At 39.7% G+C, this 23,293-nt stretch overlaps 1 pseudogene; it reads right to left on the reverse strand.

Annotated features, from left to right (window-relative positions):
• Positions 1 to 306: 306 nt before the first annotated feature.
• LOC147448086 (uncharacterized) lies at positions 307 to 15,241 on the reverse strand (annotated as a pseudogene).
• Between the last annotated feature and the right edge of the window lie 8,052 nt (positions 15,242 to 23,293).

Below are 23,293 nucleotides of genomic sequence, written 5' to 3' on the forward strand. Positions count from 1 at the left end.
GACTTGAGAGCAAAATCTAAGAAAAGGAACTTATTCAGATTGGGGAGATTAGGTTATGTCCAAGATAGACAAAGATTGAAGACAGAGAGAGTGAAGGATAGAGTTGATCAAGTCCAGAATCAAACCTATGAGCTTAACAGAGTCTGCAGAAGGAGAGCTGCCTAAGGAGAGGGTCTAAGAGAGATAAGATAAAACAAGACAGTAAGATGTGGAAGATAGTGATTCCGAAGCTAGTTAAAGGTTCAGGAGTCTGCAAAGCTCAACACTTGCTTTGATTGTCGCGCGGTTAGACCCTTGAGTGTCTTCTCAAGCATGATAGCATTTGATCCGAGATCCATTGACTAAAGGCAGAGAAACTCCTTCGAGAGTGGCTAATTGTACAGCGCCGTGGGGTAGAATCTCCATCACCTTATATGGTCCTTGCCATGCTGGGACCAACTTCCTTGCTTTTTCAGAAACTTGGCCTGATAAAGTAGCACCAGTTCTCCTTGCGTTATTTGCCGCTTCCTGAGATGGCGATCATGCCAAGCTTTACGACGAAGCTGCTCTGCTTCTAGAGCCAGTGAAGCCAAACCTCAGCTTTCCTCCAAAAGGAAGAGACAAGAGACTGATGCCGACCCCAAATTTCCATTGGCACGAAGACTCCCCACTCGCGGGGATCCTGAGTTGAATTCAAAAGGTGCTATCGCTTCCAACCCGAAAGCCAATTGAAATGGGGTGTGATTGGTTGTGGCTTTGAAAGAAGTTCGATATGCCCAAAGTGTACCGTGGATAGCTTGAGCCCAAGTCGAGGGATGAAGATGACATGCTTTCCACAGGAGTGCTATCAGAACCTTATTAGTGCTCTCTGCCTGCCCGTTTGCTCTAGGGTAATAGGAACAAGATTTTCTGTGAAAAATCTTGTAGTTGGCCAGCAAGGTAAAAATTGTTTCATTCACAAAGTGACTACCCCTGTCACACTGGTGATTTCCAAGGGACATCCAAACCTGCACAAAATATTTTCATAGAGAAACTTGGCTACTGTAGTGCCAGTGTAGTCCGTTGTTGCAAGTACCTCTGCCCACTTTGTTGCGTAGTCGGTAGCCACCAAGAGATACTTCCGATTGTCGAGTTGGGCAGAGGGAGTAATTGGGCCTACAAAATCTATGCCCCATCTCTCAAAGGGTTGCCATGCCATAGAGACCTGCATAGGACGGTTTGGATGTTTGCTTGGTTTAGGGCCACAGCGCTAACATACATCACATACCTTTACATAGGCAATTGCATCGCGGAAAATATAGGGCCACCATAAGCCACACTGGAGAATCTTGTGCAGTAATATGGCCAGGGTAATGGCCACCAGTGGGACCACTATGGGCATCCTCTAAAATATACTCTTCATGAGGGGAGACACACCGCCGCAGAACACCATCCTGCCCTGATTTGTATAGCTGGCCCCCAATGAGAGTGAAAGGCCTAGACTTTAGCAACAGGCGTCTCTTCTGCAGGGGAGAAGCATTCTCTGGGTAGAGGCCACTAGAAAGCAGATGCAAAACATCTTCGTAACATTCCGGTGTGGTATCCACCTTAAAGAGACTGCTATCAGGAAAGTCGTCAGCAACCCCTGTTGCTTCTTCACCAGTGTGAACGCGAGAAAGGTGGTCGGCAAGGACATGATGTTTGTCGGGCCTGAGTACCACTTCGAAATCGAACTCTTGAAATAAGAGTAGCCATCGCCATACTCTACCTGCAACCTGCGGCTTGTTGAGCAAATATCGCAGGGCATGGTGATTAGTAATAACTGTGAAGTGAACCCCTAATAAATAGTGCCGAAATTTTTGCAGAGCATACACAATAGCTAAACCTTCCCTTTCTGTGGTGCTATAGTTTCACTCTGCCTTGGTGAGTAAGCGACTTGCATAGTGAACAGGGCGATCCAGGTTATACTCCTTACTAGGTTGAGTCAGCACCGCACCCACGGCCAGTTGACTGGCATCTATATGCACATGAAAGGTGAGAGACCAATCGGGAGCTACTAAGATAGGCGCTTCAGTGAGTCATTTTTTAAGGTATGCAAAAGCTTCAGCCTCTGCCTTTGACCATTGAAAGGGAACAGCAGCACTGGTTAGGCGGGTGAGGGGTTGAGCCACCTGTGCATACATGCATATAAACTTGCGATGATACCCTGTGTGGCCTACAAAGCTCTGTACCCCTTTTGGGTTGATGGGAGGTGGTAACTTTAAGATTGCCACAATCTTCTCTGGGTCAGGCGCTAAACCTTTAGCATACACCACATGGCCTAGAAGTGTGCCTTCAGTAACCAAAAAATGACATTTGTTAGGATTTAGCTTTAGGCTTGCCTCTCTGCACCTGAGGAAGACAGCAGAGAGCTGAGCGAGGTGTTCCTCTAGGTTTTCCACTGGGGTTGAATATTGAGCACTTGAGAAGGTCGAAAAATCGTCCATGAAGATGCGAAGATGATCCGTAAGTAGAGGACAAAAGATGAGATATACCGCCCTATTGAAAGAAGGTGGGGCATTTTTCAACCCAAAAGACATTCGAGTGTATATAAAAATACCCTAGGGAGTCACAAATGCCGTTTTCAGCTAATCACCTGGATGGATGCCCAACTGATTGTATCCACTAAACCCATCCATGAAACTGTACAATACATGCCCTGCTACATCTTTGAGCACACGCTCAGTGAAAGGTGTTGGGAAACCATCTGGGATAGTTACCTTATTCAGAGCACGGTAATCGACGCACACACGGATTTTGTTGGATTGCTTCTTAGGCGCCATCACCATGGGTGATAACCACTGAGAGTGCTCCACAGGTACTATGATCCCTGCCTCTTGCATTTTTTCTAACTCTGCCTTGACCGCCTCAGCATACTTCGGGTTGAGCTTGTAAGCTCGGCCTCTTACAGGCTTAGCCCCTTCAACCAGAGGTATAGTGTGGACACCCAATTCTGGTGGAATCCCCTCTAAATCCTTGTAGGACCAAGAAAAAACATCTTTAAAAGAGTGGATGAAAGAGACTACCTGATTGAGTAATGCAGGATGCTCCCATAACCAAGCTGCTAACAGTACGTGCTGAGGGTTGTCAGGATCTCCCACGTTGACTTCTATGACCAAGTCTGGGGGTGTAGCTGGAGTAGGTGCTTCTGAAGATGAGAGGTGAGCTGCCTCTTGGAGCTTCAAGACATCATGTGCAGGTGTTTGATCGATTGGAAACTCTGCATACTCTTCTTGTAACCATCCCTGTGGGAGCTCCTCGAAGGGTAAATCTTCAGATGCACACGACATAACAGAGTGCTTTTGAAGGGGGTCCGACTTGGGAGATGCTCCTATCCTTAGAAATTAGTATAGATATTTATTTGAGTCAAATTATACTAATTTTAGATAAAAAGTAAAGGTAGAAATTAGTAAATCATGTTAGATAATTACATGCTATTTATTAGAGTTAGATTACATGATAAAGAAGCCATGAAAATTATGTGAAGGTTAGAAAAGTAGTACAGATATTTATCTATGTCAAATTATACTATTTTGGCTAAAAAAAGTAAAAGGAAAACTTAGTAAACCATGCTAGATGACTACATGCTATTTTTCAGAGCTATATTACATCATAAAGAAGCTCTGATAATTATGTTAAGGTTAGAAACCTAGTATAGATAATTAGTTTAATCAAATTATACTAATTCTAGCTGAAAACTAAAGGGGGAAATTAGTAAATCATGTTATATGATTACATGCTATTTAGCAGAGTTAGATTACATAATATTGAGATCGTGATAATTATTTCAAGGTTAGAAAATTAGTATAAGTATTTATCTAAGTCAAATTATACTAATTTTAGCTAAAAATTAAAGATGAAAATTAAATTATTGAGTTGAAAAATTAAAAGATAATTACCAAAGGTTACAAAAATCCTTATCTAATTGTGATAATTATACCATAGTTAATTAGTGAGTTTAGAAAATTATAACTGACCAAAAGTCCTATTTTTAGCAAAAGATTAATTAGAATAAATAGACTTTGCGGTCAAAAGTTTTTAGGAAAACTATAATAAGTGTAAATCTGTGATATAAAGTTGAGGAATGAAATCTTTAAGACAAAATAAGTAGAAATAATATTATGCTCAAAATAAGCAGATTCCAAGCTTAAAATTCGATGGGAAATTAGAAAAAAGATACAGAAAATTATAAGAAAATTAGAAGAGCTTAGAAAAGCCTTAGGGAAGCTGTGGAAAAAGTTATCATGCCTATATAGGCAAATAAGAAATTACTAGGTCAAGAATTTACCAATTAAGACTATAAATTTAACCTAGATCTGGGTAAAATTCGATACAAAGGTTAAATCTAGCTTTCGGATAATTTACCTAATGATTAGACGTCCTTTTTAAAAGGAATAAGAAGTTATGGCACCTAAATGGACCCGAGCCAATCCTACATCTGATGATGAGGGCATAGTTTTAAAAAGAATTAGAGCGTCACACAACGATGAAGTTGGGCCTAGTAGTAGGCCTACGAAGGAGAGTCTTCAAGCGCTAGCGCAGCAGACAGCAGATGGCCGATCAGTCCCAGGTGGGTTTCTCATTATTCAATTAAGTCTTTAAATAGTTTAAGTTCTTTTATAAGTTAGCATTGCATACGTAAGGAGTGAGTAAGAATCAGAAAAGGAATAATTAACCAAAAATGGATGTAACTTCCAACGTGCATTTGTTTATAATGTAGGAAAGAATTGTTTGGGTTAAAACTGGTTGAATTAGGAAAGATATGATAGATCATCCTTAAGACAGCTTGTCTCAAGACACCTTCAACTCCTTGGTATAAATTGCTAATAACAATGGCTTTCCAGCCACGGATAAGTCGGTTATCCCCATGAACGATGAGTTTCTACTCCGTGTCATGTCTTGATGTTTCTACATAAGTTAGGATACCGTTTTTATCCTAGGGGAGCCGCCCGGTTGTATGGGCAACTGGTTTGGTGTATGGGCACTCGGAACCTTGGATGGGGGTTTATCTTCTCTAGTTTGTGAATAAGGAATGGGTGCCGTTTTTTCACCCTTAGGTGATGTTGAGACAAGAAGAGTACTAGTCATGGTTATTATGGACAATGTTTTGATTGACAGTACCCTGTCTTAAGTTTAAAGATGTCTGTTTGTTAAAAGAATTCTTTTCAATACTATCTTTATTGAAGGAATTACTGTGACGGAACGTTAAAAGAAACCATTATTTTAAATGTTAAAACACTGTGATAGTAATTAAAAAATAAATGAATCATGTGTGAGTGCGAGGTGTTAAGTGGGGATTGACTAAGGTTGTCAATCATGGACAGGTGGACCTGATTAGTCAGGTAACTATCCATCCCTACGCACTAAGACGTTTAGAAAACTTCTTCACTTGGAAGAGGAGTCCACCAACGACTGTGCCCTCACATCTGTTAGGGGGAAAAAAGTGTTGGTTAAGGATACCTTAGCCCAACTTGTGGAAGTTATAGGGCGAAAATAGTTTTTTTGGGCTTTTAAAATGTTGTCCCATTTTCGTTGCGAGACAGGACTAGGTCTTCTTCTAGGGCTATAGACCCAAGACATTGTCAATGGTAAAGGTCTATTCCTTGGATTTTTCTGGTTTAAAGACTCTGATTTTTATTAGGCCTCGAGAGCTGTCAAGGACCCCATCCCAGTCTTGGTATTGGTGAATGGGGATCTCACACCTTTGGTCCCGTGCAGAGATGCATCTAAAGCACAGATCTATATTCTAACTCTTGTTTTTTTTATTCTCTCACATTAAGTGATCAATTTAAAATGAGAAAATCATTTGGGTATAGTTAGATATTAGATTTTATGACAATACCTCTCCCTTGAAATCATAGGTGTCATCGACTATGAGGTAGAAGAGATAAAGCCTTAGTCATTAGTCAATGTTTCTTAGCGGGTAGAGGATCCCTTTTTACCCTACAACATCATTACAAAATGGATGACTGATCCATTTGATGCTTGGGAGACATAGCGGACACAAGCATGTCTGCTCTTTAGGCCATTTCATTCTCCCAAAGTAGAGTGACGAATTCTACTTGGTGTTTGAGAGACATCATCATCAGAAACATGATTCTAAGCATGCATACTATTTAAATTTGTGCACAATAAAAAGAGAATTAGTCTTATAAGACCAAAAAAATGATCATTAAAAAGAAACATGTACATTTGCGTACTCTAATGTAGCATTGTAAGCATTGACAAGGTTCATACTATCCTTAAGTTGTATTCTTTGCATCCATCTAGCATCTTCAAAAGGATAATTTTTGAACAAAATAAGATACGGTCGGATAATCTTACCATGTCGTAGTACCTTGTCTTCATTCCTAAGGATAGCTTTGGGTTGTAGCACCTCTTCTTGGTCTTCGATTTCGGGAGGGGCTTCAATAATTGGTTCACTTGGTGGATCTCCTTTGTAGGGCTTAAATAGGCTCACATGAAAAACATTGTGTATGAGCCAATTGTTGGGCAGCTTGAGTTGATAAGCCATCTCATTGATTGGCTTCAAGATTTGAAAAGGACCATAGTATCTTTTTGCTAGTTTAGCATAAAACTTTTGATGGCGTGTAGGATATTTGCTTGTCATTGGCCTCAATCAAGCCTTGGGAAACTTAAGTAAGACCCAATCATTTTATTTAAACCTTAAGGCCCTTATGTTCTTGTCAACAACAGCTTTTTTCCTTTGTAGAGAGATGGTTATAGCCTCCTTAAACTTTTGAAAAGATTCTTGTAGGTCACGGCTATACTCATTGGCAGCGAAGATCTTCCCACGTACTTTAAGTAGCAAGGGACTTTTAGGTCTTCCCTCTATGATTTCAAAAGGTGCTTTTCTTGTAGAAGTATGGACAATATTATTATACGCATACTCTACAAGGGATGGTTACTTTTTCCATTGTGAGTGTTGATCTACTTCTGTAACATAAGTCTTTAGTAGATCGAGTATCATACGATTGGCTATCTCTCTTTGGCCATCTGTTTGTGGGTGATAGGTCAAAGGGAAATTCAATCTTGTACCTCGATTTTCAAACAGACCTTTCCAAAAATTACTGGTCATTCTAGGATCCCTATCTGACATGATGAAACTTGTCAATCCATAGTGTTTGAAAATATGAGATATGAAGAGAGTTGCCATTTGGTGTGCCTTAATAGTCTTTTTGACAGGAATAAAGTGTGCTTGCTTGCTAAACATGTTGACTATTGTCCATATTCCCGTATTTGCATGGATAGACTTGGGTAATCCAAAGATAAAATCTATGGATATACTCTCCCATGGTGAATTAGGGATTGGCAATGGGTTGGAGTAATCCAGGTTGCTTCCCTCTATCATACATCTTTCTTTTGCACTAAAAGGACTGGAGAACAAAATGGAGAGGATCTAGGCCTCACCATCCCTTTGTCTATCAATTCTTGTACTTGCCTCATGATCTCCTCTTGTTGAGCTTGGGAAACTCAATAAGGAGGCTTGTTAGGCGGTGATCTTCCTAGTAGGAGCTCAATTTGATGGTCATCATCCCCTCGTTTTGGAGGTAAGTCCATAGTGATATCATCGATGAACACATCTTGGAATCCATTTAGAAATTAGACAAGTCTAACTCTTCTTGATTCCTACCATTTACATTTGATGAAACATTAGGACCTTTTAGGGACTCTTTGACAAAAATCATGTACGCAAAAACTGAGCTTTTCATTGATTTATCAAAAGCGGGAGGATTTACAAGTGGTATAGTATGACCAGACTCACTAGCATCTATATACATGCTCTTTTCCCTATAGGTGAAGTATATTCTCCTTTCAGGAAACTTCATGTTGGCAGCCATGCAGTTGAACCATGGTGCCCCTTGGATAACATCCTCATGTTGGAGAGGAGAGATGAAAAAGTCTTCTTTGTCAACGTAGCTTTGGACATGAAGCCTCAAATTCCCAATCAAGGGAGTAACAGAGGCTTGTTGTCCCTTGAAAGCTGCATCGGCAGTTACAGTATCTCCCATCTCAAAAGCTTGAATGCCCAACTTAGCGGCCAACTCCGTTGATATGAAGTTATAAGTAGAGCCAGGGTTAAACAAGATGAAAGCATCATGCTCCCTTACCTTTCCCCAAGTATAGGAGAGAGGTGATCCTTTGCAATGAGCATCCTCTTTTGGAGCTTCGATAGTGGAAGCTCTAGGACTCTCATTGCGGGCATTTCTCTTGGGGCAAGAACAATAGCCATGTCCTTGCTCCCCACACTGAAAACATTTGTGGTCCTTGCAAAAAGCTTCACGATCTTCAGGAGAGAGTTTAATTTTACCTTTGTAAACTCCCTTCTCCTTGGACCAATTGTTGTTGGAATTGCCTTGGGAAGAATTTTGGGCATTGGTTTTCTCATTTGCATCAATTTTGTCTTTGCTTTCCATAGGCTTGACATTCCTTCTAGCCCCTTGGTGGAAATTGATGCACGAAGCAACCATAGTATGGTGGAATACTTCGGTGATAGAACAAGGCCGTTGGGAGTTGACATACTCGGCCATCTCTTCATATAATCCCGCACAGATTTGTTGCTTTTGCTCGGTAAAGTCTATCTTTTGAGAGACAGTAGCCTTGAGATGTAAATCCCAAAACTTGTCCACATATTTGTGGATAGACTCATGGGAGACAAGGTTCAAACTCTGCCATTTGGTAAGCACTTTGTCCTTCGCATCGCTTGGAAAAATTTCTTCATGATGGAAGTAGAGTTTTCCATGTCTTTGGGGCTTTGCCGTTGCCACAAAGGCTAGCCCACCATTGACAAGTAGTTTTTTGAAAGTGCATAGATACATGGCGTAGCTTGGAGAACTCCATGAAGCCCTCGTCTCCAAAGACCGAATCAAGTTGTTGGATGAAGGCCAATACTTTGTCGGTAGCACCAAAGGTTCCATCATAGGTGAGAAAAGAGATACTCTTTCCTCCCTCTTTAAGCTTCTTGAGATTTTGGGACCTTCGCCATGCAAGGTAAGATTTGTGATGTCCTCCCTTCTTGTATTCTTTAGGAGAATAGCTATTGCTTTTGTCGGAGAGGAGGAGGTGAAGAAGAAGAAGAAGAGGGTGACCTATTTCTTACCCTTTTCTTCCTTTGTTTCCTCTCTTCCCTTTCAAAGTGATGAGGAGAAGGACTGTGGGTTGACCGTTTCCTCTTGGGAGGAGTTGGCGATCGTCTAGACCGCCGTCTTCGTGGAGCCACATCTTCAGAGGAACTTAGGGATTCGCTTCTTTCTCATTCTTTGGATTCCTCCTCTCTTATGGGAGAGAGTCTTCTTTTGGGGGTCTCATCAAGAGGCCTCCTAAGCTCTCTCTCCTCTTGAAGAGGAAGGGAAATCCCATAAGCACGAATTTGTTGAGTAATTTTGGCTTGCAAAGCAGGTTGCCCATAGCTTGTTGCAACCTAGTAACAAGATAATTAACAAGCATGGGGGCATCATCATTAGCACCTTCATGTGTAAAATCAAAGTTATCAATGTTCATTCTACTCTCTTGGTTATTGTAAGCCATGCTAATTATACTTACGTATAGAATTACTTTGTGCTTTGGTACCCTCAAAAACCTTAGTCCCTACTCTTCTTTACCTTTGAAAATCAGTCCTCAAGCAGCCACACCCGTGGTTTAGACATTGTTGATTGCAAAGACTAGTGGAGAGGGTCTAACATTGCTCGATTGATTATGGTTCATGTCGAGCTTGCTCGCAGCTCAATAATGGTTAATCCAAAGGCAAGCCCCAAGAGGCTCCATTATTAAGACTATATTTTCCAATGGTGTACCTAAGTCCTTCTCAACCAAGATAATAGATACATGTCCCACTTACCCTATTGCAATGAGCAGGCCCAACCTTTCATGGACAACTTAAGGACCTCTCTTCTTAAGCTATGATACCAATGTAATGGAAATGGCCTATGAACTTTGGGAATAGCGAAATTAGGAGAATTAGAGTGAGCATTTTTGTGAGACTACTTTGAGAACATAGAGGGTGAACTTAATTAGCAATAGCAACATAACCATAATACTTAATCAACTTGGCATGAACAATACTTTTGCAAGAGAGAGAGTTTAGAGAACTTGATAATAGTTGATGACCGGATTTATGTGGAGCCAGTCCCCCCTACAATAGGCTTTTGTATTATAGATTCTCCTATCAAGAGAGATTTGGCACAATACAATCTTTGTCTTCCTTGTGATCTAGGTGATGCAATGAAGAAGGAAATCTTCATGCATCACGAGAATAACATACACTTGTAAAAAGCCTTAACCATCCTCGGCCTCAGTCCCAAGGCCTCAAACACCTTCAAAGGTGGAGAGAGCTAGCAGGGAATGAGGGTAGGGAAGAGGAAGAAGAAACATTCATAGGAGAAATAAATAGTTCCTCACTTATCATCACTCTTCTTGCTTAGCATACATAATAGCATAGTAATGAAGATGGAGAAGATGGCAAGCTTAAGCATTGGAGCATGGCTCTTGGTTGGATTTGCATTCCATAGCCAAGAGTGTTGGTGTAGGCTCTCTACTTCTCTACAAGCTTGGAGAAGGAGATGGAGCTCTTGCACTTTTCAGCTCACACAATGAGTGTGTGTGTGTGTGTGTGTGTGTGTGTGTGTGTGTGTGTGTGTGTGGTTAGGGGGGGGGGGGGGGGGGGGGGGGGGGGAGTATACCCTCAAGCTAGCCCCCTCCTTGCTTTGGTCGACACCCTCTTCTAGCACTAGTATGCACGTGATTGGACCTCCTCAAGCCTAGCCAATCACATGCTTAATGCATATCAAGCAACAAGGGTAGCATTAGGACAAGTTTCCTTCTTACCCCTTTGAGAGACAGGCCTTGAATAATTATTTAAAAAATTAATTAAATAAACTAATTTCTCATTGGACCCCTTGAGAGGCCAACCAATAGGCTTTAGGAACCTTGTGAGGGCAACATGGAGAGGAGCTTGACATATGTCCTTGTTGCCTCCTTGGTTTAGGCTTGCCTTGTGTGAGGGTGTGTGTGTTCTCTCTCATGCCCCCAACTTGTAGGGCTCCCCCCCTCCTTGTAGGGATCCTTGTTGACTTCGTGACACCTCAAGCCCCCCAACCTTGGGCCTAGTTCCAACCACAAGCCCGGCCCTTAAGCCCCTCAAGCTTGGGTCGGGTTCCCACCTCAAGGACAACCCTATTATCTCAAGCACGACAAGCATCTCAATCATCAAGCACAACAAGCACCTCAATCTTGGGCCGGGTTCCCACCTCAAGCACAGTCCTAGCTTACCTGAGGTCCAAGGCTTTTTGCACTAACTATTGGAGGTCTTTAATGAAACTAACCCTAAGGTCTTTTAAGCTCCATTAGCATTGCTCTTTAATAGACCATCTCCCGTTTGGACCCATAACCTTTGGTCCCGTGCTGAGATGCATCTAAAGCACATACATAACTCTTGTTCTCGTTTATTCTCTCACATTAAGTGATTAGTTTAATATGAGAAAATCATTTGGGTATAGTTAGATGTTAGATTTTATGGCATAAATCTAACAACAAACAACCTATTGATAGAGTGACATCAAAGTAGTCTATGTACAGTACAATGACTAGAAACACATGATCTGCATACTTGACATACAAAGGCTCTCAATTGGACTATTCTAAAACTAACATGTAGCCAAGTAAGCATCAATATTTTCGTACCAAGCATGTGCAGCTTGCATCAAACCATGCAAAGCCTTATTAATCTTGCACCTTGTTAACCTACTCGTTTTGAAAAAATCACGAGGCTATGTTGGATACACTTCATCACTCTTCATAAATACAATCTTTATGTCCAATAGATATACATTCCAACAATTTTGTGCTACCCATGCACAAATTCTATGATTGGTAGTCATAAAACAAGTGGGAGAAAAAGTTTCATGAAAATCGATGCCCTTCTCTTGAGCATACCCTTTTGCCACAAGTCTAGTCTTATAATGATCAATACTAGCATGGAGCTTATGTTTAAGTTAGAGAACCTGCATCATACCAATGGAATTTTTCTCCAAGAGGCAGGAAAAACAAATATTATGTGTCATTCTTCACACGATAGCTGCTACAAAATTGGGCACCCTCCCGTTGTATGTGGTTAACTACAAATTGGGATAGTTAGCATGTAACGGTTTATTACTGTGTTTTCTTTCTGTTTTTACGAATAGTGAGTTGGTGCTATGTAGATTGGGATTTTGGGAGTTGAGGAGAAGGAATCAGCAATAAATTATTCTCAGCCATTTCTATTTGCATAGTGTTCTTGTTTATTTTTCCAATAAGCCACTATGGCTCTTTGTAAATAATTAGTGAGAACTCATCCCAAAGAGGGTCATGCAATAAGTGGTAGCCACCACACAAAGACTAAAGTGGAACTAAACTTCCAACAGTGGTATCAAAGTATCTGGTTCAAGGGAAAATTGGCAATTGATTTCAAATTTTAAGGATCAATTTGCGAATCTACAACATCAAGTTCGCAAATCAATGATAATCGGTGATTAATTGATAAATTGATCAATTAATTTCCTTATCAAAAGATCTAAATTCAATTTCACAGCTAAATCTTGTGGAATGTGAAGACGGAAGGGCAAGAGTCAAAGAAGCAAGAGGTTTCAGGGATTTTGAAGAAGCGGTGATCAAGAATTGGGCATCGAAGTGCTTTAATAAATTTTGGAAAGAATTGGTTGCGGCTTAAGCAATCTTTTGAGGGAGTCATAAAGGAAGATCTCAAAACTGTTAAAGATCACAAGAAGGAATAGGTGGAGAATTTGGCCTTCGAGAAAATTCAAGGCTATCTTAAAAGAGAAATTGAAGTTTGAGAGTGGAGCTGACAAGCAATTGAACGAGTTTAGGTTGCATCACGCATTCCCAATTAGGAGTTTGGATTGCAACATCTTGCAACCAAAGTACTAAAGGAATACCACAAGAAAGCAATTTGAAGATCCGACAAGGACTTCCGTGGGAATTGAGCCTTGCATGCAAGGGGCCTCCTCTGTCAACCATCACAAACCCTGCAGAATAGGTACCAAAAGGGTCCCCTACCATTGGCAATATTTCCAATCTTCTTGCTCATAGGCCGAAAACCACTACACGGCATCCCTCTCTCCCATTTCCCTTGTGCACAATCATTTTCTCTCTCTCTCTCTATCTGCTTGGTTTCATTTCATGCAATGTACACACTTTTTTTAATAAAAGGTGTGGCTTTGATTAATCGTCCTTGGTCAGCCACCCACTAAAACCTCCTTGGCCATCCATTTATTATCATGGACTATTAGTCCTTAAGGATGCACACACCCCATTTACCTCAAACTCTAGATTGGCCGCCAAACACAAGAAAAATTCAAAAAAAACCATTCTTTATTTTCTTGGCCGCTCAATCTTCAATACCCTTCGCCACCCAAGCTAATCACAAACCCTTCATCGGTCATAAAATCCTTTGGCCACTATCAAACTATAAATATTTTGGCCGGCTATAAGTTTACCCAATTCCCTTCGATCGCCAATTCAATACCATTATCTTCCCATCTAGGTGGTCGACCGGACACCATCTCAAGGGAATATTGAACCTCTTTTAAAGTGGATTTTCAAAATAACTTGCAATTACAAAAACCCAAAAAATTCCAACAATTGACAACCATCGAAAGGTGAATTCTTGTTGATTTCCATCTATGGATGAAGGGAGCTTAGAAGTGAAAACTTCCAATTTCTTGCACGTAGGCCTACTCAATTGCCAAATCTCAACCGTGTCTAGGTATTGCATTTTTGAACTGGACGTCATCATTGATTATCAGGCTAAGTGCAAATTACTTCCGTTATTTCCTTTATTTTCTCATTGTTTTGCATACCAATCATTTACACACGTATATTCTCAAGGGAATATTGAACCCCTTTTAAAATGGATTTTCAAAATATCTCGCAATTACAAAGACCCAAAAAATTTCAACAATTGACAACCATCAAAAGGCAAATTCCATTGCCAATTGCCATCTACATATGAAGAGCTCAGAAGTAAAAACTTCCAATTTCTTGCGCGTGGGCCTACTCAACTATACGCCAAATCTCAATCGTGTCTAGGTACTACACATTTGAACTAGACGCCATCATCGATTATCGAGCTAAGTGCGAATTACTTACTTTATCTCCTTTATTTTCTCATTGTTTTGCATACCAATCATTTACACATGTATATGAATGCATGCAAAGGCAGGAACTAAAAGATAAGTTGTTGCCCGCTGCCCGCTTTAAATCTGCATCTGCTCTAAAGAAAAATAAAATTAGCAAAAAAGGTTTCACCTTTAAGGATTTTGATGGCACTAACGATGAGAGCACGATACTTGCATGGATTAGTCAACTAGACGACTACTTCCATGATAAAGACTATTCGGAGCATGACATAGTCAAGTTTGCATCGAATCACCTTATAGGGAGCGTTGCACTCTGGCAGAATGCCACCAAACAGCACGATAGAAGACCTCGCACCTGACATGCATTCAGGAAGTTGTTTTTACCCCATTTCATACCCACATGATACAAAGCTAAAGCACGTTTCCAACGGGATTTAACTCGCCAATGTAGGAAGATTTACACGCTTACACTGGACATTTTTGGAATTGACTCATTCAGCTTCAAGCTATCAAACATGTCAGTCTCAAAAAACTAAAGTGTAAGTAATATCTAGGAAAGCACTAAAAATTGGTACTGAAGTGGACATGTTTGAGACAGATTCACAGTCAAAGGCCATCAATTTGGCACTCAATGTGGAGAAAAAGAAAGGCAGACATCAACTTCATGTTGTTAAGTCTCCTAACACTAACCATAACAAGAAATTCCTTCCTCTTTTGACTTTGACAGGAGCAAAAACCAGAGTCGTACTTTCTTTAAGAGACACAAATTTGACAACTCTGCTACCTCCTCTCAACCTTATGGCAACAATGACAACCCGATGCATCATAGAGGAAACCAAAATCCGTTCAACAATCAACGCCCCAATCAATCTTCCAACGGTAATAAAAAGGTCAAATGTTTCAAATATTTTTAGTTTGGTCACTATGCAGATAAGTGTTGAAACAACCTTGCTAAGAGCAACGGTCATCCCAATGGCCAATGTAGTGGAGTCACACGCAACCACAACCAAAGACCATTCAATAACAACCACTGAAATGGTGCACAAATTAACCTCATCAAAGATGTGAATCTTGATGACAATGAAGTTGAAGTCAATTATGGTGAGGTCCATGATCCTGAGTATGATGCCAATGAAAATCCTTCTCTAGGTATTCCTATATCTCCACACACTCTTCTCAAAGTGAAAGTCACAGTTAAGGTGAAGATATCACAATTCTTTTAGATGATGGTAGTAGCCATGAATTTATCTCTACACGATTGGCACAACAACTTTCTCTTTCACAAATCTCTTCACCTCACAAAGTTAAAACTCTTTTTAATTATCAATGTTTCAACTATAAAACTCAAGTCACTATTGAAATTTGCATTGGTGTATTTTTTCATACACGTACATTTATAGTCGCACCACTGCATGGTATTGATATGATTTTGGGGATGCCTTTTCGAGATGAATTTAACCCACCAATCAATTACAAAACACACACTTTAACTCTCACCCATGAAAACAAAACCTACTCCATCCAAGCAATCCTGGAACATCAAAAATTTCTGCTACTTTCTCACACCCAAGCCAAACGAGCAATTTGAAAGTAGGAAAAAACATATTTGGTGCTTGTAAACCAACTTTCTGCTTAAATCAAAACTCATCAACACTCTTCACACAATGAATTTATCTCACAATTTAAACATTGTTTAATGCATGGTTTACCTCCTGGAATACCATCATGACGTCCTGAAGACCATAAAATTGATATTATCTAGGGTAGTTAACCTCCCTGCAGAGTACCATACCATGTAAACCCAACCGCACATAGGGAAATACAAAATCAAATCATAGATTTACTTGTTTGGGGACCTAGTAGTTCACCATACAAAGCTCTAGTACTTCTTGTCAGGAAAATGGAACTTTTTGTATGTGTGTTTACTACAAGGCACTGAACAAGATTACCATTAAAATAGATTTCATATTCCTAGAGTGGATGATCTACTATACAAATTGAAATGGGTAAACATTTTTAGCAAAATAGACCTGAATTCGGGGTATCACCAAGTTAAAATGTTTGGAGAAGATGCTTATAAAACTACATTTAGAACACAAATGGGACACTATGAATTTCTTGTCACGCCATTTGGTCTGACAAATGCACCAGCTACTTTCATTTGTATGATGAATTGAATTTTCATTGGCAATCAAGACTTTGTCATTGTATTTTTTATAGTATTCTTGTGATTAGCAAATTCAGCAAGAACATAAGGAGCATTTAACACGTGTCTTTGGCCTTCTATCACAAAACCACCTATACTTGAATCCCAAAAAGAGTTCATTTTTCCAATCTGAAATTGAGTATTTGGGACATATTGTATCAAGAAAGGAAATACATATAGACACCAAGAAAATTGAGGCTATACAATCTCGGCTTAGACCCAAAAACCTACATGAGTACATATTTCACTGGTCTATGCAATTATTACAGGAAGTTTGTTCATAATTTTGCTTACAAATCTCATGATTTGACTCTCATGTTAAAGAAAAACACCCCCTATGTATGGACTCACTTACAGAAAAGCTCATTCACAGCACTCAAGAATGTATTAACTAATGTGCATGTGTTACAATTTCCTGATTTTGATCACCACTCTTTGTTGTAATCATTGATGCTAGTGGAAAAGGTATCAGTGCAGTTCTTATGCAAGATAACCAACAGGTGCTACAGAGTCACATGTTTGGTACTTTGATAGTGGTGCTACAAAGCACATTATTTTGCATCATGAATGTACCCTACTTTGATAGCTTGGAATTCTATTAGAAAATCAAGGCAAAATAGAGAGAAAGAGAGCAAGGAGATTTGGATGTCTCTCCTTGCATGCTTGTGTAGCATAAGTTGTGCATCCCCTGTTTAATGCGAGCAACTTGCAACCTTGTGGCCTTCTTGTCCACCTCCCAACCTTGCAACCTTGTGGAATTCTTGTTCACCTGCCAACCTTGATGGTAGGTGGAGTAGAACCCCTTGAAAATGAGCATGATAGAGTTATGCCAAAATGGCCAGTGCAAGCCTTGCATGATAGTAAATTGGGTGCACCTTTGTCTAGCCATCCTTTTTGAGATTATGAGCATGCCAATTATGCATCATATTTTTATGTTTTGGTTGTGTTTAATATATATGATGAGAAAGAACCTTAGTTATTTGAAGAAGCATAACATTTAGAAAATTGATCGACTAAAATGAAATTTGATTATGATTCTATTGATGGGAGACAAAAGGGGAGAATTGTTTCTTCCGCAATTCCAATTTGCTTACACACTTACTTTTCAACCTCTCACCATCTCTCCCAAATCCCAAGTACACACACCTAGACTATGACACCACATACACACAAAGTATAGAATTGATAGTGAAATATTGTAAAGGGAAGACGATGTAGACAAGATTAGCGAGTAAGCAGCATAGCATAGCATGAGAGAGAGAGAGAGAGAGAGAGAGAATCTTGCAAATCAATGGCCTAAATATTGTAGCCCCAAACTCCATGGCACCTCTTATGGAGTTTGGTATTTAATATTTGTTCTTGCTTATTGGTGCCAAAAATTGAAGGCCCCTCTTTACACTTAGTTCCACTTTAGTCTTTGTGTGGTGGCTACCACTTATTGCATGACCCTCTCTGGGGTGAGTTCTCACTAATTATTTACAAGCAAGCCATAGTGTCTTATTGAAAAAATAAATTATAACACTATGCAAATAAAAATGGCTGAGAATAATTATTCTTGACCGCCTTCTCCTCAAATCCAGAATTTCAATCTACACATCATTGACTCACTATTAGTAAAAATAAAAAGACATTAACCATTACATGCTAGCTATCCCAATTGTAGCTAACCACATACAATAGGAGGATGCTCATTTTTGTAACATCCCTCCCTCCAGGAATAGCAAATGTCCTTAGTTTGTTGATAGAGAATCAACTGGGCCTTGAGTGATCAAATGTGTGGAGAAGACCTGGGAAGTTTTGAAAAAAAAAAAACAAGCATCCATTCAGCATCTTCTCTAGGGTGACCTTTAAAAGTCAAAAGATAATGATTATAAACCATGCAACTGCATATAGTGGTGGTCTCATGATCAACTATTTGGTCAGGTATGAGTTTCTCTTCTTGATCTGCAAATGTGGGTGGTTCTTCATATATATGATGTGTAGGTAGGGGTCTTCGAAAGGGTCGTAATAAACTAATGTGAAATGCATTGTGAATGTGTCAGCGTGAAGGTAATTCTAAGCAAAATGAAACATCATTTATCACATCCAAATTTTTGAATGGACTATAAAATATGTATCAACACTTTTTATTCTTGTCTTTTCAATTCAAAGTGTAACATAATCTCCTTCCTCAAATTCATGTGCTTTGTGGTGCTTATTAGCATGCTTAGTGTACAGTTCTTGTGAATGCTTAATAGCAAAATTAACACTTTCATAAATATCGTGAAAATTTGCAGTGAAAGTATCAGCAACATACACAATGTTAGAAAGTCTTGAAGCACGAGTAGGAAGAGAGTGACCATACACAACCTCAAATGGAGACCTATAAGAAAATTATATATATGCAGGTAATCGTCCCATCTCTTGGATTGAGAAGACACATAAGCTTTCAATAAATCAACAATAGTGCAATTACTGACTTCTGTTTGACCATTAGACTCAAGATGGAATGCAAAAGTGAAATCAAGTGTACTGCCAAGATTTTTAGAAAGTGTAGTCCAAAAAGCACTACAAATTTGGAATCTCTATCAGACATGATTACTTTTGGCAAACCATGATGAAGAGGAAAAACAACTTTAAAAAAAAGAAGTGCAGCTTGATGTATGTGTTCCCAAGGTCTTTCAAGAATGGAGAGAGGGTGTAAAAGACCTCATTTCTTACCTATTGTTGCTTTAATCTTTTGGCAAATCAAACAAGATGAAACATACTATTTAACGTTACTTTTCATAGTAGGCCAATAAAAATCACGACATAAATTTTGAAAAGTAGCAGCAAAACCTCTATGTCCAACATAAGGTGATTTATGTAATTCTTCAATGAGTAGAACACGAAATGGTTTTGTGACACACAGTTTAAACAACCCTCAAAGAGTTTAGATCAACCACAACAAGTCCATGCACCCAAAGTAGGTGTAGGCTTAACAAAGGTAGAGAGTGAATCTATTTTTTCTCACTCAAAATTGGAGGCAACAACCATGGGACAAGGCCACCAACACAGGATGCAAGTGCAAGAGGGAGAAGACAACAGGAGCACTAGAAACTAGTCCATCTATAGGGGTTTGAGAGGCATGAAGTCAAGAGCGAAGAAGCATCAGAGCAGTGCCAAGTTCCAAGAGTGAAGAAGCATCAAAGCAATGCCAAGTGGACAAATGTTTTTTCTTCTATACAAACTATTGACCCATGGATCAACGGTACGGCATAACTCAATTTTTGTACCAAAGTCTTTTTTTTTTTAGAGTTATAAAATGATGTGGATTATGGTTAAAACATTATTTGTAATGAGTAGCTATTCTACTTGCAGAAGCCGAGGTGCAATTGCACTTCTAGACTGTAAATACAAAGCCATTTGACCCATTTAACTCTATTTTTTGTTTAACCTATGGTAGCCTCAGTATATAAGGTACCTAGGTCATTTTGTAAAGAGAAATTTATCTTAATCAAGGTTTTGTGCTGTCGTCGACTATGTGAGAGAGAGAAAGAGAGAGAGCATGAGCTTCATCCTAATGCAACTCCCTACTCCCTCATTGCATTGGAGATCCGATTGCACCATTGCAATAGAATCAGAGAGAGCTACTCAGCAACGCCAAGAATTCCACGCGTAGCATAGCACACTCGCTAACACATCTACGAGCTATTTGTAGTCGTAAGTGTATCAAACAATGTCTACGGATGCAAGTAGTTGTTAGAATTGTGGCAACATAAGCTACACATAGATACTCATAGAGTTCAGTTTTGAGCACTTTCAAAATTACGCTCTATCTTCATACGCATTTTCCACATATGGGTTTGGAGTGAGGATTTTGAGTGTGAAGGCTTTGGGACAGGTGTATCCTAGTGAAGGGATGGTGTTCCTTAAGTTTTGTATGATTCTAGTATGGTTTGGTGAGTTTCCTTCCATTTATGTGTATGTAGGGTGGGTGGTGTAGTTGAGAGCAGTGAGATTCCTAATTTGGTTTAGTTGGCCTTCCAGAGTGTTGTATGTGTGGGATGGTCCCAGCCTAACAAGCTATAGAGATTGCCTCCGTGCACCTATCGTGTCATCGGTGTCCTCGATTGACATTATGTTGATCTAGATAGTGTTGCATGCACTTTATAGGTGGTGTGATTTGCTCCCGCAACATTGGCGCCATTGTTGAGGACACAAGGACTTAAGTAGGTAATCCTACTAACACTCGTGTGATGGTTGCTTGCTTTAGTTTCAACTAAAGAGAGCATTTTTCTTAAGTGGATCCAGAAGAGGATATTCCGAGATCAAGTGGACAGCCAAGAAGCGTGTGTCTTGCCAAGGGTCATCTACTAGATAGATTTAGTTAGGATTTGTAGTATTAGTTGTAGATTAGAGTAGTTGTTGGTGGTCGAGTGATTTTTGAGGTGATAAAAGAGTTTGCTACTCTGTGTGTGGCAGTAAAGCATTTTTCTATTCACAATTGCAAAACCCCATATGATGAGTAGGAGTATCTTTAGGTAAGTGACATGATTCTGATCTAGAGCTATTCATCAGTGGTTTATTTGTTGAAGTGCTTGTTTCCATTTAAAATCACAAAAAAGTCTGATTTTGAGGGTAAAAATGCAATAAACATGTTTCTATTGATATTTTTTCATGACTAATTGATGATGTGCATACAAGAGGGCATTTGCAAGAGTTTTATGGGAAAAAAATGAAATTCTGCAAACTTGGACATCATACGCATATGATGTCTCAATAGGCACCTAGAAACCAAATTTGACAAATCTGAATGCACCAGAGTGTTCAAAAGGGGTGTTTTACCCTAAGTACACCTTGAGACTAGGGTTTTGACCAACCCTTGATACCCAAAATACAAAAGGAGTGTCGGAAACGAAAAAATAGAGAGCTTGTGATTTTGAGCATATTTTTGCATGAAAATTGATAGAAGTGCTTGAAAAACAGTTTTAGAGAATTGTGGATGACTGTGAGTGAATTCTGGACAAAAATTCATTAGCAGACATCATACGTGTATGATGTCTGAGGGGTGAATCTGATATCCAAAATGAACCTTTGACTTTATATCCACATCCTACATGTTGTGTTGAGCACATACACCAAATTTCATTGCATTTGGAGCACAAAGACATCATACACGTATGATGTCTCATGATGCAAGTTTTTGAACAAAACTGACCATTTGTCATTATAGGGTGCTTTGACACATTGTTTTGAGCATGCTCACCAAGTTTGAATCATTTTGGACATATATCTTGAGAGAAAGGTGTGATTTTGCACTTCATGGAAGGTGACAAGTAAAACTTGTGTTTTGAGAGAAATTTTGAGCTTTTAACTTTGTTGTGATCTTATATTATTGTTGCTTATGAGATAAGGGGGACCTAAGGTAAAGACAGTTCCAAAATCTAAGCACATAGATACCATACGCGTATGATGTCTCAAGTCAAGGTCTGAAGGTTCAATTGCACTTTTGACCACACATGACGTTTAGAAATGATGATTTGAGGCTGTTTGCAAAATTTTCATCTCATTTGGGACAAATATCTTTGAATTTAAGAAGATTTTTGCAAATCAAAGAAGATCAAGGTGAAAAAGTAGTGATTTTGAGCAATTTTGACATCCAAAATTTATTGTGAGCACATATTCTTGTTGTATTCATCAAGGAGCACCTTGGGTAGTGTTGGGTATGCAAGCCCAGGTTGTGGTCATCTACCTCGTGGGAAATCCCCCTTTATGATTCATGCAAGGAGGATCAGTTAAAGTTAGAGTCTTGCATGGTTAACATCTTATATAGTTGTAAGGTTGTTTAAAAACTCTCTCTCTCTCTCTCTCTCTCTCTCTCTCTCTCTCTCTCTCTCTCTCTCTCTCTCTCTCTCTCTCTCTCTCTCTCTCTCTCTCTCTCTCTCTCTCTCTCTCTCTTTGTTTTTCTGCTACATGCCTACACCTTGCCATGGTTTGCCCAAGGTGGCATCCCCCATAGCCCGTTGCACCTAGCAACTAGTATCAGAGCGAGGTGGTCTCAGCTTGAATCGACACGGCGCGGGAACCGCTGCCTGCAGAGGGGAACATGCAGGTGTCGACTTGTAGCAAACCAAACAAACCCGCCAACAACAGGATTGCCATGATTTCATACAGAGTTTTTGATTCTTGAGCGTTCCCTTGTTCGGCCTTCCTAGCTCGCTGCAAGCAAAACCACCTGTGGTGTTCTTTCATCTGCAACAAGCTCGCCATCGTTTTCTTTTTTCACCCATTTCACACTCAAATAAACCTTTAAGATTTGGTCTTTTCCCTTCAATCAAGAGGGTCTTCACACATCTTACAATCGGTCAAGCTTGTGAAACCAGCAGATTTTAGCATCTGACAGTAAGTATACTAAAAGCATGTCAAGGCTTAATGACAAGAACGCTCGCAGTAATAAGCAAAAATTCAGCATCTTCAAAAGCTGATTCAAAGACCACTAAAGCCATGCGGCGGCTATTTATCAATGAAAACAAGGCTCGAACATACACAACTACCCAAAGCTTCACATCGGATAAGTATGCCATATATGGACCAACTTAGTGGCTTTTCTTGTCAATCGAATACAGCTAGCAATGAGGCAAAGTGATGTTGAACATGAAGATCTACCCCAAATACTCGGTACCTCAACATAGATTTTTCAAACCCTATTTTTATTTGCTCAGTGTCATAGATTCATTATGGTTATGTCTATTGTCAAAACAATCATACAAAGCTTTGTGTTAGCCTTTAATTTGTCAGTTATTGCCATGCAGTCAATTTTTGTACAGGGTTATAGACACTACCACAAATACAAGTGGTAAGACCACCCTTTGTTGTTTGGTCGGGTTTTGGTATGTCTCACTCTGATTGCTGTTTGAGGGAAGTACACACACACACACACACACACCTATGCTATAGTCAAGGAGCGGACTTCTACTCATGGTTACAGGTGATTGGA

This window comes from Adiantum capillus-veneris, chromosome 11, assembly GCF_014529385.1.
Source record: "Adiantum capillus-veneris isolate H3 chromosome 11, ASM1452938v2, whole genome shotgun sequence".
NCBI lineage: Eukaryota > Viridiplantae > Streptophyta > Polypodiopsida > Polypodiales > Pteridaceae > Adiantum > Adiantum capillus-veneris.